General features: G+C 44.1%; 1 long non-coding RNA gene across 2 annotated transcripts in view; it reads right to left on the bottom strand.

Moving 5' to 3' along the window:
• Nucleotides 1-15,009, bottom strand: part of LOC308643594 — a 37,400-nt gene extending 22,391 nt beyond the window's left edge. Inside the window, exons 1-4 of one of the 2 annotated variants that reach the window (XR_014020752.1) lie at nt 14,495-15,009; nt 11,161-11,282; nt 10,529-10,591; nt 10,007-10,156 (exon numbers count right to left, since the gene is read on the bottom strand). This is a non-coding gene — a long non-coding RNA (uncharacterized lncRNA). Of the gene's footprint in view, nt 1-3,187; nt 10,157-10,528; nt 10,592-11,160; nt 11,283-14,494 lie in introns of those variants that run through there. The other variant, XR_014020753.1, reaches the window with a different exon arrangement.
• Nucleotides 15,010-15,625: the final 616 nt, after the last annotated feature.

The raw sequence follows: 15,625 nt of genomic DNA, 5'->3' as shown, positions 1-15,625 counted from the left end.
GGTTTTTGGTAAAGCAGACAATTGAGGAATCCCTGATTGAGCAGGTCCCATAATAACCATCTCATTATTAATGGCTCTTAAATCTTGTAATAATCTCCATTTACCAGATTTCTTTTTAATGACAAAAATGGGAGTATTATAGGGGGATACGGAAGGTTGTATATGTCCTTCCGCTAACTGTTGTCTGACCAAGTCATGGGCTACTTGTATCTTTTCTTTAGTCAAGGGCCACTGAGGAACCCACACTGGTCTTTCTGATTTCCAAGTAATTTTGATTGTCTCAGTGGCCCTTTCTGAAAACCCAATTCGTGTCTATTTATTTCTTGATCTATTTGAATAGGTGCTGTTATACCTTGTTCTTGTTCTCTTAATCTTTTTTCTTTCCTAAAGCCTTGTTTAGCCCTAGTAGTGGGCGCATTAGGATTGATGTTATTTGTTAATGTCAATCCTAATTGATCTAGGACATCTCGTCCCCATAAATTTACGGGAAGATGATCCAATACATAGGGCTGTATAGTTCCTTCACATCCTTCAGGATCCCTCCAATCTAATACCATAGCACTTCTATGGGGATTAGTCGCCACTCCTAGGCCTCGAAGCGTTTGAGTGGCTTGTTGTAATGGCCAATGTTTTGGCCATTCTTGACGAGAGATGACACTAAGGTCAGCTCCTGTGTCCAGCAGCCCATTAAAGTTATGTCCTTGTATATTTAATTTTAGCATTGGGCGAGAATCTAAATTCAAAGACAGCATAGCCCAATCTACACCTGTGGAGCCTAATCCCTTGGAACCTCTTTCTACATTACGACTGGAAAATTTATCATGCAGGCTGGGTATTATTAATAACTGTGCTATTCTATCTCCTGGTGAAATTACTGATATACCTCTTGGAGAACTAGCTATAATTTTTATTTCACCCTCATAATCGGGATCAATTACCCCAGGACTTATCGTAAGTCCTTTTAGTGTAGAAGAACTGCGTCCCAATAATAAGCCTACTGTTCCCTGGGGAAGAGGTCCTTTTACTCCTGTGGGAATGATTTGAACTCCCATCTCTGGAGTTAGTACTGCTCTGGCAGAGGAGCAGATGTCCAGCCCTGCGCTCCCTCTAGTTTGTCTGATGAGGGATTTAATGGATAATGCGTCCTGGGCACTACCTTGATGGTGCTGTTGGATTCCTCCATTGCCCCATATATTTGTGGTTTTGGGCCCCGGGGCATTGGGCCCTCTAGTCCGTTTTTTGGCAACGGAGCCTGATACCTTTCTCCATGATATCGTGGGTAAACACTTGGTCTTTGTCCGTTTTTTGATAACGGAATACCCTCTATGGTGGTTTGAGAACGGCATTCATTAGCCCAATGTTTCCCTCTATGGCATCGTGGGCAAATACCCGGTATTCTATTCCTTTGATACCCCGCTTTGTTAAACCCTCCTCTTATGGGGCAACTCCTTTTAAAATGTCCTGTTTGATTACAATTATAGCATGTTCTTGGCCTGGCATCTAAAGCCTGTTGTACTGCTGCTAAGACTTGCCCCTGTTCATTAATGTCTCTACATAATTTAATATATGTGTTTAAATCCTCATGTCTCCATGGTCTAATGACCTCTCTGCAGCAACGATTTGCTTGGTCATAAGCCAGTTGTTTTATAAATGGCATTACCTGTTCTGTATTTCCAAATATCCTAGAGGCTGACTGAATAAGTCTATCTACAAATTCAGCATAAGGTTCATTAGTTCCTTGTATTACCTTAGATAATTGACCTTGTAAGTCTCCATGCCCCTGTAAAGTTTTCCATGCCCTAACTGCATCTACAGCAATTTGTGCGTATACGCCAGGGTCATATTCAATTTGCTGTCTTTGACCTTCATATGGTCCCTTTCCCAATAGCATGTCCATATTTCTTTGAGGGTACCCAGCTTCTGCATTTCGCCTAGCTGTCTCCATGCAAAATTCCTCATTGGCAACCTTCCATAACAAATATTGTCCTCCGTTTAGCACAGATCGACACATGTTAGCCCAATCTGCTGGTGTCATGTCCAAGTTGGTAACAGATTCAACCATGCTTATTGTGAAGGGAGCTTGCGGCCCATAGGTCGTTACAGCCTCCTTTAATTGCTTTATTGTTTTGAAATCTAAAGCACGGTGAATTCGTTGCCCTCCTGCCTGCTCAAGTACAGGGCATGCTAATCTTTGGGGTCCTGCCTCAGAATTCCGTCCATCAACTACGGTAGTTGAGGGCCGCTCAGCGGTAGATGGAGCTGTTGGCTGAGTTACGCCCTCTGGTGATAGAACGGAGTTGGTAGCAACCTCCTGTTGTAATTCTCCACCTGATGGCTGCTTGTCCTCTAAGCTTGCTTTCTTTAAATTCTCCTCTGTCTGACTAGCTTGAGAGACCTTCTCTTTTGCTTGACCTAGCGTTTTTTCTACCATAGTCTGGACCTCTAACAATTTACTTAACAGTTTTTCGGTTTGTTTTTTATTGGATTCTAATCTACTATAACCTAACCCAATAAGGTAGGATAAAACAAAGCCGAAGCAGAATGAAACAAAGACGGAGCAGACAATGGTTGTATCAATTTTCTCTTTCTCAGGGCTGAATAACTTCAAACCTTGAGCCAACCATTTTTTCCAGTTCGCCTGAGAAAATTCTAGGGCTAGGGAGCTCGAAATAAAAACAAAATAAATCAAAACAAGAACACATTGTTTTCTGAGAAGGTCATCCATCCTGTCGCCTTCCCTCAGGGGCGAGCAATTTACTCACCTCTAAGCTTCAGGCGTTCCCCGCACGGGCCGCCAAATGCCGCAGTCTTGGCTGGGCACAGAATCACGAGCCACTGAAGCAGGAACAAAACTTTATTTTGAAAAAGCCGCTAACACTCTCCGCGCCAGCGAGTCAAAAACCGGTCCTCCCACGAGGGTGTCTGACCGGAACCGCGCGTCCCGGAACCCCCGTCTCCTCCGACCTCCTCCGGAATTCCCTCCTACTATCCTTCCCCAACCAATGGGAACTCTCCAGCAGTCCCGTAAAGTCCCGTAACTTGAGTCCGGTAGCAGGCCAAGGTGAACAGCGGGAGTCCAGTTTGCATATGAATGTAAATTTTAACATAATCATCTCAGTGGCTAGCTGGCGTCACTTTACAACCAAAGGTGCCATACATCGTATATATGCTTGTGGCTCCTAGCACACATGTGAGACAATGCAAGAAGGTTTGGAGGAGAAATGATTGGGCTATATCTTTAACCTAATCAGTGAACTAATCCCTGATGGGATTAACTGGGTAGTGATTGAAATGGGAGGGTGTGGTTGAAGGAGGTGGAAGTGGAGGTGTGGCTTTGGGGTATATATTTTGTATCTGAAGAGTGGAGTCCCTCTCTGCTTCCTGATCACCATGATGTGAGCTGCTTCCCTCCTCTACCTTCTCAAGCCGTGATGTTCAGCTGCACCTCGAGCCCCGAGGAATGGAGCTGGCCTTCTATGGACTAAGACCTCTGAAACCGTGAGCCCCTAATAAGCTTTTCCTCCTCTACAATTGTTCTGGTCAGATCTTTTAGTCACAGCAGAGAAATAGCTGACTAAAACATTACCTAACCCAAGGTCACAAAACTACCTGCTTTCTTCTAAGAGTTTTATAGTTTTAGCTCTTACATTGAGGTCTGCATTCCATTTGAGTTAATTTTTACATAGGGCGCACAGTACTGGGCCCAGTTGTAAACAGACACAGTACAGACACAATACCTTTATTTTATTTACATGTTTTTACATGGTGCTGAGGATTGAACCCAGTGTTCAACTGAGCCATAACCCCAGCCCCAGTTGTGTTCTTTTATATCAATACACCTACGTGTGCTAGCATCATTTGTTGGAAAACGAGTCTTCTTTCCTCATTGCTATGATTATGTTATGGGACCAAAGTTGTCTCAGGATTCTGACTTTGCAGAAAAGTGCTCAGTGGCTGCCACAACCAGGGTTCAAACAGGCCCAGGTATAGCTGGTGCCAGTGGCAGACTTTGGTCTCCACATGGAGCTGGTTCTGCAGGTGCCCAGAATGCAAGAGTATGGGGTGTTGGTAACTTCCACAAAAATTTCAAAGAAAAGCTTGGGAAGCCAGAACAAAGTTTGCCAAAGGGTTAGAACCCTGAAGAGAAGCCCCAGGGGGATGTTACCACTGTAGGAGTGGGGTCAGCAGGAACCCGGCAAATGCACAGCAGACAGCAGCCCGACAGCCAGCTTTAGAAAGGAGTGGAAATCAGTGTGCAGCCCAAGGAATCACCCATGTGGCTTGCAACCAGCAAAGCCATAGGGACAGGGCTGCTCAAGGCCTTGGGGACACACTTCTCATCTCAAAGTGCACAAGATGCTGGACTGGAGTTTTAGGATTCGATGCCTGCTGGGTTTTGGTCTGCTCTGGGCTGACTACACCTTTCTACATACACCTTCCCTGCCTCCCTTATGGGAATGGAGATATTACCCTGTGCCTGTCCCACCGCTGTCTATCAGAAAGAAATTGTTTTGATTTTACAGGTTCACAACTGCAGGGAGATCGCCTTGAGTCTCCGATGAGACACTGGACTTTTGAATTCATTCTAGAACAAGTTAAGGTTTAGGGATTATTGGAGATGGGTGATGTGTTGTGAGAAGGACATGAACCTTGGGCACCAGACGAGAAATGCTATGGCTCAAGTGTGACCCGCCCACCAACAGTTTCATGTGTTTTACATTAAATCCCCATCATGAGGTATTAATAAGGTGGAAATTTAGTTAAACTCTGTCCTCTAGAGACAGGGCCTTCGGGAGGTGATGAGGATTAGATCGGGTCATCAGGGTGGAGCCCCAAGATGGAATCCTGGCAGCTATATAAGAAGAGTGAGAGAAACAGGGACACACACACACACACACACACACACACACACACACACACTCATGCTTCCTGTTCTTACCCTGTACCTCCCCTGGACTCTGTCAGCAGGAAGGACATCACCATATGCGGTTGCCCTCCGGAACTGTGAGCCAAAATGAATCATTTTCTTAAGACTTGCCCAGCCCGTGGTATTGTGCTGTTGGTAACACAAAAAGGATGAATGCGCCCACCATGTTACACTTGGCGGCCTTGTTGAAAATCAGTTGATAAATGCAGACGTTTATTTCTGGGTTCCCAATTTATTCTGTTAATCTGCCCGATGATCTTACATTAGTTCCACACTGTATTGCTTACTGTACATTCTTAGTTTTGAAATCAAGAAATGTGAATCCTCCAACTTAGATCATCTTTTCAAAGATAATTTCATCAACTGTGGGTCCCCTGAATTTCCATATGAATTTCCGGTTAGTTCAGGGTTTTTTCTTTGTTTTGGTTCGGTTTTGGTACCAGGGATTGAACCCAGAAGCGCTTAACCACTGAGCCACATCCCCAGCCCTTTTTATGTTTTATTTTGACCCAGGGTCTTGTTAAGTTGCTTAGGGCCTTGCTAAATTGCTGAGACTCCCTTTGAACTTGATCAGCCTCCCGAGCCACCGGGATTACAGGTGTGCGCCACCCGGCTCCTCTTTATTTTTTGCTGCTTTACTTTATTAGTATTTTGTTAAGAATCTTGGTGTTTATTGGTTTTTAGTTTCTTTTCTTGTGATATCTTTCTCTAATTTTGATATCAGGACAATACTGACTTCAGGGAATGAGTTGGTAAGTGTTCTCCCTTCTTTTTTTTTTGGAAGAATTGGTATTATTTCTTCTGGGAATCTCTAATAGAATTCATCAATGAAGACAACTGGACTTGAGTTTTCCTTTATGGGAAGTTTTGAAATTACCAATTTGACCTCTTTTCATAGGTCTATAGGTCTATTCAGATTTTCTACCTCTTCTTTAATCAATTTCAGTAGTCTGTGTCTTCCTAGGAATTTGTCCATTTAAGCTATATTATATATGCACACATATAATACATAAATTATATATTATATAATATGTATTATATATTATATAAATACATGTACATATAAGATTTGGGGGGCATACAATTCTTCATAGTATTTCATCACAAACCTCTCTATTTCTGTAAGGTCAGTATTAATGTCCTCTCTTTTGTTTCTGATACTAGTATTTTGAGTCTTCTCAATTTTTTTTCAGGGCCAGTCTTGCTACAGGTTTATGAGTTTTGTTCATCTTTTCAGCTTTTGGTTTCATCAATTTTTTTCTCTATTATTTTTTTCTACTCTCTATTTGGCTAATTCCCACTCTAATCTTTATTCTTTTTCTGTTTGTGTTTGGCTTAGATTGCTCTTCTTTTTCCTGTGTCTGAAGGTAGAAGTTTAAGTTATTGATTCAAAATCTTTCTTTTTTCTTCACATAGGTATGGACAATGGTAAATTCCCTCAAAGCACTGCTTTAGCTGCATTTTATAAGTTTGGGTATGCTGTGTCTTCATTTTTATTCAGCTCAAAGTATCTTCTCGTTTCCTTTGGATTTCTCTGCCTGCTCAAATTTACAATTGAACCCCTCTGAATTTTCCACTTCCGTTTGTACTTTCCAAGTCTAGAATTTCTATTTCATTCTTTTTGATAGTTTCTATCTCTTTACTGATGTTTTCTTTTGTTGAGACATTATCATCACACCTTCCTTTGGTTCTTTGAGCGTGATTCTCCTTAGTTCATTGAACATATTTATAATAGCTCTTTTGAAGTGTCTATTTGCTAGGCCCTGTATCTGTGCAGCTTCAAAAGCAGTTTCTATTATTTGTGTTTTTTTCTTAAACACAAACAAAACCCATGCGCTATTTTTTATTTTTTGTAATTTTTTTTTTGTTAGAAGCTGAAAATTTTAGACAATATTTTGTAGCAACAGTGGATACTGACACTACCTCTAGAGGTGGCTGCTTCTGTTCTTGTTGTTTGCTGGAGTTTATTTGTTTAGAGACTTGACCAAAATCATTCTGTGAAGTCTGTTCCCCTGCAGTGTGCAGCCTCTGACATCTGACCTCAGAATTCTCTCCTTCTTACTCCCTTTTAGCTTGGCTACCTCGCCTAGGAATCGCTTCCAGCAGACACGAGCCACTCCGTGGTCAAAGGTTGTGCTTAAACCCTCACAGCCACTTAGATGTTTGTGCCTCACTGTTGTATATGTGCGTGGCTTGGAGGTTGTTACACAGTTGGGGGTTGCTTTTTCTTTGTCCCACATTCTAATATCTTCGAGTTCTGCCTTGCTCCACTCTGCTGGCTCCCTGGGAGGGTACAGGCTTGGACATGCAGTCTTCCAGGCTGCAAAGAGAAACCAATATTATTTTAAAGGCTAGCTTCCTAGGAGTTGCCCCTGGGTCAGAGTAACTTGCTTTTCATTCACTATTTGTTCAGAGGTTGCGTATAAGCCTCTGAGCCAGTGAGGATTCCCTGCGTTGCAGGGTCTGTTGGAGGCTTGGAGAATGCTTTTGGGTCTGCTCCGAGTCTTCCTGGATGATAGGAAGAATGCTTAGCCCCTGTGCACAGCATTCCCATCAGATCCCAAGTTGGCTGTGACCCCAGGGAATTCTCCTTGGCTGGCTCCTTCTGCTTCTCCCTATTAAACTTGTGGCTGCTCTGCTGTTCTTGTATCAGAGCTACCTAGCAGCTTCCTCCAAGTCCACCAAGATCTGCATCCTTTAGTCAGAACTGTTAGCCATGAACTTTTCCACTCTCTGTTCAAGCAAAGTCAGTCTTGCAGGCAGAACTGCTGGGCTACTTGTCCTGTGGCCTGCCTGTCCCCCTGGGCAGAACCCCTGCACCACTAGAAGGACCTGGGCTCCGGGATCCATGCTGCAAAGTGACGAATGCCCCTGCTGTGAAGTGTGTCCTGGGGGTGAAGGCAGCAGGTCCACTGAGCTAGTGGATGAGGGTGGGGGTAGTGAGCCTGATGTTCTTAGCCTGCTTTAGCTGGAGTACAGCTTCTATCCTATAAGCAAGTGGGGTAAGAGGGAGGCTCACCCTGCTGGCAGGACTATCTAGAATCAAGCTTCAACAGCAAGGGGCTAGGGGCGGGAATCCACCCCTCTGGGGTGAAACCCTAGCCTCAGACTGGGAGGTGGGGGATGGGGGAAGGGCATCCTCTTGGAAGTGCCTGCCCAGAGCAGCTGCCCCAGTGTAAGTAGCACTTCCGTAACACAGGGCTGGGGGTGCAGGAGGGGAGGCAGGATGTGGCTCCCAAGCCACAGACTCTCACTCTTCTTACTAAGGTTTTGTAGATTTTCTTGAATGACTTTTTCTCCATTTCCTATTTGTCTTTTGAATAATTTCCAGGGACTTTATTGCTTTTTTTTTTTTTAAGATCATTTTCACCAGTTAAGTTATTGTTTTGCTGGTGAGAAGAGTCTGTGGAGCCCCTTGCCTGGTTATTCTGAAAGTCCTATCTCACATGTTGTTCTTATATCTTCATAATATTGCATTGGATTGATAAGCCCTTAACCACTCCGCTGGGGCAGACTGAAAGCTGAGAATGTCATTAAGGGCTGAGAGGATGGGGAACAATGACTCATGACTCGTGGATGTCACCTAAAAATAGCAGTTGCTTAACGCAAACTCAGGTTGCCTCTTAAAATTTCAAATGATGTCACATATTTCCTCCTCTCCACCCTCCAGCATCAAACAGAAAGCCCATAGCTCTCTTCCATTTCATATCCCAAATATGCAACATGCTGTATTTCCAAGTTGGAAGGGGACATCAAGCAAATGAGAACATAAGTCCCCAAAGGACAGGACTTGCTATTCTAGTTTCCAATTTTTGTATTAAATAGGAAATGGTAGCCAAACAACAAATGATGTTTTTAAGATGGTATTTTCAAATCAAGGACTGTTTCTGGATAGCACAAATTATTCATAACTCAGCAGTGTCATAGCGAGCCTTCTATTCTCCAAAGAATGCATTTTCTTTGCCGAGACACAGGGCCCCAGACAGAACTGAATGAAGACATTCTCTCTCATCAGAAGCAATTGGAAGTTTAGTTCAAACGCAGTTTGAAATCTAAAGGCATTCTAATGTAACATTTTAAAGTAAAAAAGACAATTTTCTGCCTTAAAACAGTACATCAATTCTGTTAAAAATAAAAACTAATGATATTTAGGAAATACTTCTTTGAGGATAATAAAACCATAATATTCAATAATCTGTGGATACTTGTTCCACTGGTATAGTAGTAGCTGAATCTGATAAGTTGTGAATTAATTTTTCAAAAAAAAAAGAATAGGCATAACTCTAATGGTGTATTTTACATTTCCATCCAAAGAGCTTCCATTTTTTAAACCTATATAAAAGTATGTATATAAGGGTTGGGGTTGTGGCTCAATGGTAGAGCGCCTGCCTCATACGTGTGAGGCACTGGGTTCGATCCTTAGCACCACATAAAAAATCATAAATAAATAAAATAAAGGTATTGTGTCCATCTACAACTAAATATATATATATATATATATTTTTTTTTAAAAAAAACAGTACGTATATAGATGAGACTATAGTTTATTGAAAATAATTTTGATAATCTTGTCATTTCCATGGTCATGTGCATCTCAGCCATAGGCGACTGAGAATAGTCTCGTAAAGCTGAAAAGCATCCTATAAAATATTCAGATAGTGTTCTAGAAACCAGGGAATCCTGAGATTGACAATTTGGGAGGCTGAGGCAGGAGGATCATAAGTTCAAGGCAAGCAATGTAGGGAGACCCTATCTCCAAATATTTTTTTTTAAATGAGGCTAGGGATGTAGCTCAGTGGTAGAGCACCCCTAGGTTCAATCCCCAGCACTGGGGGGAAAAAAAAAAAGAATGCTGAGCTTGTAACCTTTGGGAAAACTGAGGCTCAGGAAGATTAAAGGATTTTTCGAGGGCTCTGAGTTAGTAAGTAGTAGAGATCAGTTAAAACCCACATCTCCAACTTCCTATGAATTTTCTGGCTGCTCTGTTGAGTAAGGTATATTATAGGGTGAAGTAATAGTGTTTCTTCTGGGTTTTTCAGTTCATAGGTTTTCGAATTCTTTTTCTACATTTTCTCTTACCACAACCCTGTGGAGTTGAAGTCATCCTCACAGGAAGAGTATCCGTAGCCTCACTTTGGAGATGAGGAAACTGAGCCTTCCCTGTGTCCACTGATTTCACCAGCAACACACAGTCAGGGAATAGGAAAGCCAAAGCAGGAACTTGCCAATCTGTGTTCCAGACACAGAATGAAGGTCAATGGGGTCCAATGACACTGACGACCAAGGTGGTGCAGGAGGGATCGGGATGGCCAAGCAAGGCCTTGCCCTAAGGGCACCTACATGCAGCTCCTAGCCCTTCATGTTCCCTCTACACCCTGGTCCACCACTAAGACTCCATTCAGCATTAACATCAAGAATGCCACAGCCTCGTTCAGGAGGCTGAGGCAGGAGGATCCCAAGTTCAAAACCAGCCTCAGCAACTTAGCGAGACCCTGTCTGAAAGTAAACATTAAAATGGTCTGGGAATGTGGCTCAGTGGCTCAGCACCCCTGGGTTCCACCCCCAGTACCCAATAAATAAATAAATAAATAACAGCCTCACCTGACATCTAGCAATGTTTTGCCTTCGAGTGAGTTCTTCAATTTCTCTGTGCATCTGTTTTTGCTTTTAAAAACAAACAAAAAAACCTTCCAATCTCCATGTGATACAAAAAGGCCAACTCATTCCATTATAAATGTGAAGCTTTAGAAAGTAAGAGAGGTGTACAGTACTTCTTGTGAAGCCCTTAATCCCAGGCATCTCTATGAAAAAATATTTTCCTATCCTCACAACAGTCTAAGGCACGGCACATTAGGAGCCTAGTTACAGCAAACGTTTCCCATGTGGTCTCCAGTGTTTGTTGATGCAGCATCTCCTATATGTAAAGTAACCTCACTGCACAGTGTCTGCATCACACCATGTAAGTTAAAAACGCAGGCCAGGGGACAAGAGAAGACACAAACTGTGAGACTTGCTCTGCGATTCAGCTCACCTCTGTCTTCTTTGAAACAGAGTATTAGTTTGTTCCCTAACCTTGAACTGAGCATGGTGATCGAAGCATTGGTATAAAGAATAGAAATAATTAGAGAAGGTTGTAGCTGGGAATGAGTGTTTCAGTTACCTATGGCCTCATAATAAACCCCCCAAAACTAAACAGCAGTGAATTATTCCTTCTCCCTGTTCTGTGGTTTCACCTGCCATCCCAGGTGTGACCGTAAGCCGCTGTAGGCTGGGGCATCTTTGTTCTTCTCCACAAGGCTAGTCTGGGATTCTGTGCAGGTGGCAGTCTCAGGAAAAGCAGAAGCTGCCCGGCCTCCTGAGGGATAGACAGGCACAGCATCACTTCCTATTGGTGAAATCAGGTAACCAGAATCAACCCGGACTCGAGAAGAGGGCAAATAGCCTCTACCTCTTAAGGGAGAAGAGATGTGCTCATTCAAGAATGGAAAAGGCTAGGCGCAATGGCGCACACCTGTCATCCCAGCAGCTGAGGAGGCTGAGGTAGGAGGACCACGAGTTCAAAGCCAGCCTCAGCAAAAGTGAGGTACTCAGCAACTCAGTGAGACCCTGTCTCTAAATAAAATACAGAACAGGGCCAGAGATGTGGCTCAGTAGTCGAGTGCCCCTGAATTCAATACCCAGTACCAAAAAAAAAAAAAAATGGAAAGGGCTGTTGGTGGCCCTCTTTGGAGACAACTCACCAGAGGGGGAGTTCGAAAACAGGAGCCATTTGACTTCTGTCTGGATATTCCAGACCTGCAGAGAGGGTGGGGGAGGCAAGAGGAACTATGTATCGGAGGGTGGGAGCCAGTTCTAAAGAGGTCAGTTGGGGGATCCAGGTTTACTGAAGGAGCCATTGGGTCTCAGGTCTCCTGGAAGCGTTTTTAGAAATTCCAAAAGAAAGACCTGTCCATATTCCCCCTGCTCTCAGGAAGAAGTGGGGAATTGGACAGGGTTAACTGAAGCAGAAAGTGTTAAGGACTAGATAATAGTCCTCTCAAAACATACGTTAAAGGCCTAATCTACTCAAGAATGTGGCTGTTTGGAGATAAGGTCTTCAAAGTTAAATTTAAGTTAAATGAGGCGGCTAGGATGGACCATGATCTGGCCTGGGCAGTGTCCTTATGAGAAGAGATTAGGACACACAGAGAGATAGGCTTGTGAAGAGGCAGCAAGAGGAGACCAAGAACAGAGGCCTCAGAGCTACCCAACCTGCCAGCACCTTGACTCAGACTTGCAGCATCCAGGACTGTGAGCTGCAATTTCCTGTTCCCCAAGCCACTCCATCTGTGACATTTTGTTAAGGCAGCTGGAGGAGACTAATACAGAGAGGGAAGCCTAAGACCAAAAAGGGCCAGTGAGGGCACAAGGGCACATGCCTGTACTCCCAGCAGTTTAGGAGGCTGAGGAAGGAGGATTACAAATTCAAAACCAGCCTCAGCAACTTAGCAAAATCCTGTCTCAAAATAAAAAATAAAACAGGTTGGGGACGTGGCTCAGGGATAAAGTGCTCCCAAGTTCAATACCTGGAACCAAAAAAAAAAAAAAAAAAAGCCCAAGTAAAGGTTCCGGTAAAGCCAAAACCCACATGGAAATGTGAAGGCCTAAAATACCAGCAGGATCACTCAGGGGCTCATCACATCAGAGGTGTCCAGAGCTGGGTTTGGGCTTGGTGACAGGTACCCAGGATTCTGAGCAGACATGCAAGAGAATTCTCCAGAGAGAAGCCACAAACTGAAGACAGCCTCAGGCAAGTCTATTGATTTCTCTATATTTTCATGAACATGATGATTAGTTTCAGACATTTAAAAATTAGATGGTTTTACTCTTTTTTTTTTTTTTTTTTGGTACTGGGGATTCGACTCAGGGGCACTCGACCACTGAACCACATCCCCAACCCTATTTTGTATTTTATTTCGAGTCAGGGTCTCACTGAGTTGCTTAGCACCTTGCTTTTGATGAGGCTGGCTCTGAACTCGCAACTCTCCTGTCTCAGCCTCCTGAGTTGTTGGGATTATAGGCGTGTGCCACTAACACCTAGTGGTTTTATTCTTTCTTAAAAAAATTAGGATTTCCAAGTTCTCTAGGAAAATTAGAAGACCCCGTGAGCCTCTTAGAGTCAAGGGCTGGGACTTGTTTTTTGATTTGTATGTGCACTGCCAACCTGAGGGCTTCCAAGACAGGATTTTGTGAATAACAGGTGGTAAAACAGACAAGCACATTCTATCAAATTGCATCACTTTGAAATTTGGGAATTGAAAGTCTTTATGGTAATTTATGTCTTGTCATTACAGTAAAAAAGAGTATGATTCACCCGCTCAGCTTCGTTCATTGTGATTTACAGTAGAGGAAGTTATATAATTAGCCATCTCTAGAAGGGTGGAAGCTTCCAATATCCCAGGTAGGGCTTTTAAAGGTTTTTTTTGTGCGTGTGTGTGATGTGAAACTGATTTTTTTATAGTTGTTTCTATTTCCGGAAGACATTGGAAATAGCTTTAAGTGTATGCGTGTGTTCAAATTGCTTCTCACTTGATACCCTTAGACACGTATCGGCAGCTTGTACGCTTCTTCTTCAGTGTAATGAAAAACCTCATTATAATTTGCACATCAAACAAGAGGGGCCCAGTTACTCTTGCTGGGAGAGACTTGATTGAATTTCTAGGCTTTTGAGAAACTCACAACATTCTCAGTTGTTCATGTTCTTTATACATAATACCTGAGACAGAATTAGCAACGGAATTACTGTTCAGGTCTGGTTTGCCTCTCTTACCTTCCAAAGCATTTTGCATACTTAAAGAGGCTTCTTCCTGTTCCCAGGTTAAATTAGACACTTGGCGAGGCCCCAAGCCCTGGGCGATGGGCCTGCCCTCTCCACCCAAGGCAGCTGAAACTAAAGAAGGCTGGTATAGGCTGTTCACACCGCAGCCTCCCTAGGGCCTGGTGCTGAGACCTCCCATCCAGACTGTGTGGAACACCCCGCAGGGCCTTTGATTCCCAGCTCCTAGGTCCTTCTCTTTTAATGACCCCTTTACAATCATGCTGCCTGCACACACACATAACCCCCCACTGCTCTTCAACTGTTACTCCCTGGAACAGTGCCCCTGATGCACTTTCCCCTCAAGTTCCTGCAGTCAGTCTCTTGAGACTAGCTTTTCTTCTCTGGCCAAGACTAGTCCAGTCTCCATCAAGTGACCTGATAGTATGTATTGCCCATGTGCCACCTTCTGAAGTCCTGCCTCGCCCCCCTGCAGATGGGGATCCACAGGGGCAGGAATAGACACCCTGGTGTACCTGCAGTAACAGAGCCATGAGTAGCACTTACTTGTAGGGCCTTGCTGTGCTGGGCACTGGACTGAGAGGAGGTACATATGCTTATTGTGTCCATTTACAGATCAGGAGACTGAGGCACAGAGTTGCCCTTCTTCACACAGTGGGAAATAACAACGCTGGTTGTTAAACCCAGGCAGCCTCGCCCCAAAGACCCAAAGCCACACACTTACATTATTACACACTTACATTATTACTTACATGTTCGTGCAAACTCACATCTTGTTCCAAAGAGGATCTACGATGGCTCACAGAGATACATATAGATAAGGTAAATTTTTAAATCAACAGGAAGGTAAATCAGGACAACAGGAAAATGAGGTCAGGAAAAACCAAGTGGAGCCAGCCAACGGTGATCTCTGTACACAAAACAAGAGCCAGCAGCAGAGATTCTGTCCCACAGCTTGGAAACGTGTGTCCCCATCCGGAATCCGAGTTCACGGCTGATCTGTGCCGCTGAGCTGCCGCCGCCGGCCACTTCAGGGCTGGGTAGACCATCAGCTTTTTTTGTCTGCCACAGTATAACATCTAATGAATGTTTATGATATGAATCTGTCCCTTCCATCCTGATAGCTCAGAAACAGGAATGTCTACATCTCTGAGGCCCTAAAGAGGTTCCTACCTTCTGGCCCCTCCCAGGACCCACCCTGCGGGAAGTAAAGTAATTCTACTGGTTGAGAGGGACCCTGTAAAAGGTCTGCTCCCCTGAGCACCCTTCCCTCTCCTGGGCTCTTCCTCTTGGCAAGGACTTTCTGGCTCCTCCTGGCAGGACAGGCTCCACCCATGGCAGGAGGTGAGCCTGCAGGAGCCAGAAGTCCCCCAGCTGTCCTGTCATCCTGTGACCCTGAAAGGAAGCTGCTTGTAATAAGGCCACAGCCAGCGTACTGTGGACAGAGGCCTTGGAGTCAGAAAGAACCTGGGTCCTCCAGGACATGGCTGAGAGGCCGGACCCACCACCCTGATGACCTCTCAGTGTGTGGATGGCCAGGTACAAGCGCCCATCCACTTCCTTATTGGTAAAGCCAGTTTGGTTGGATATTTCTGTTCCACAGCAAGCACCATAACTGCTCACAGTGTTGTGCCCAGTTTAGAGATGAGGAAACCAGTATCCAGAGGGATGAAGTAACTCGCCCCCAGGTCATGCAGCTACAGCAGCAGGGCTGGGCTTGGAACCGGTACCTGGCTCTTGGCTCCACACCCAGCAATTAATCTGGCTCTTCGCTAGGAGAACTGATTCATTCATGTATTTTGAGATTATAAGAGCAGCTCAGACATGTTTAACTTAACTAAAAAACTGGCATTGGACTTCTCACACTTCCTCTACCGAGTTCA

The sequence above is a fragment of the Spermophilus citellus genome, assembly GCF_964194105.1.
Source record: "Spermophilus citellus genome assembly, chromosome: 3".
NCBI classification, from domain to species: Eukaryota; Metazoa; Chordata; class Mammalia; order Rodentia; family Sciuridae; genus Spermophilus; species Spermophilus citellus.
Note: the sequence above shows the minus strand (reverse complement) of the source record. Positions and strands in the feature narration are given on the sequence as shown.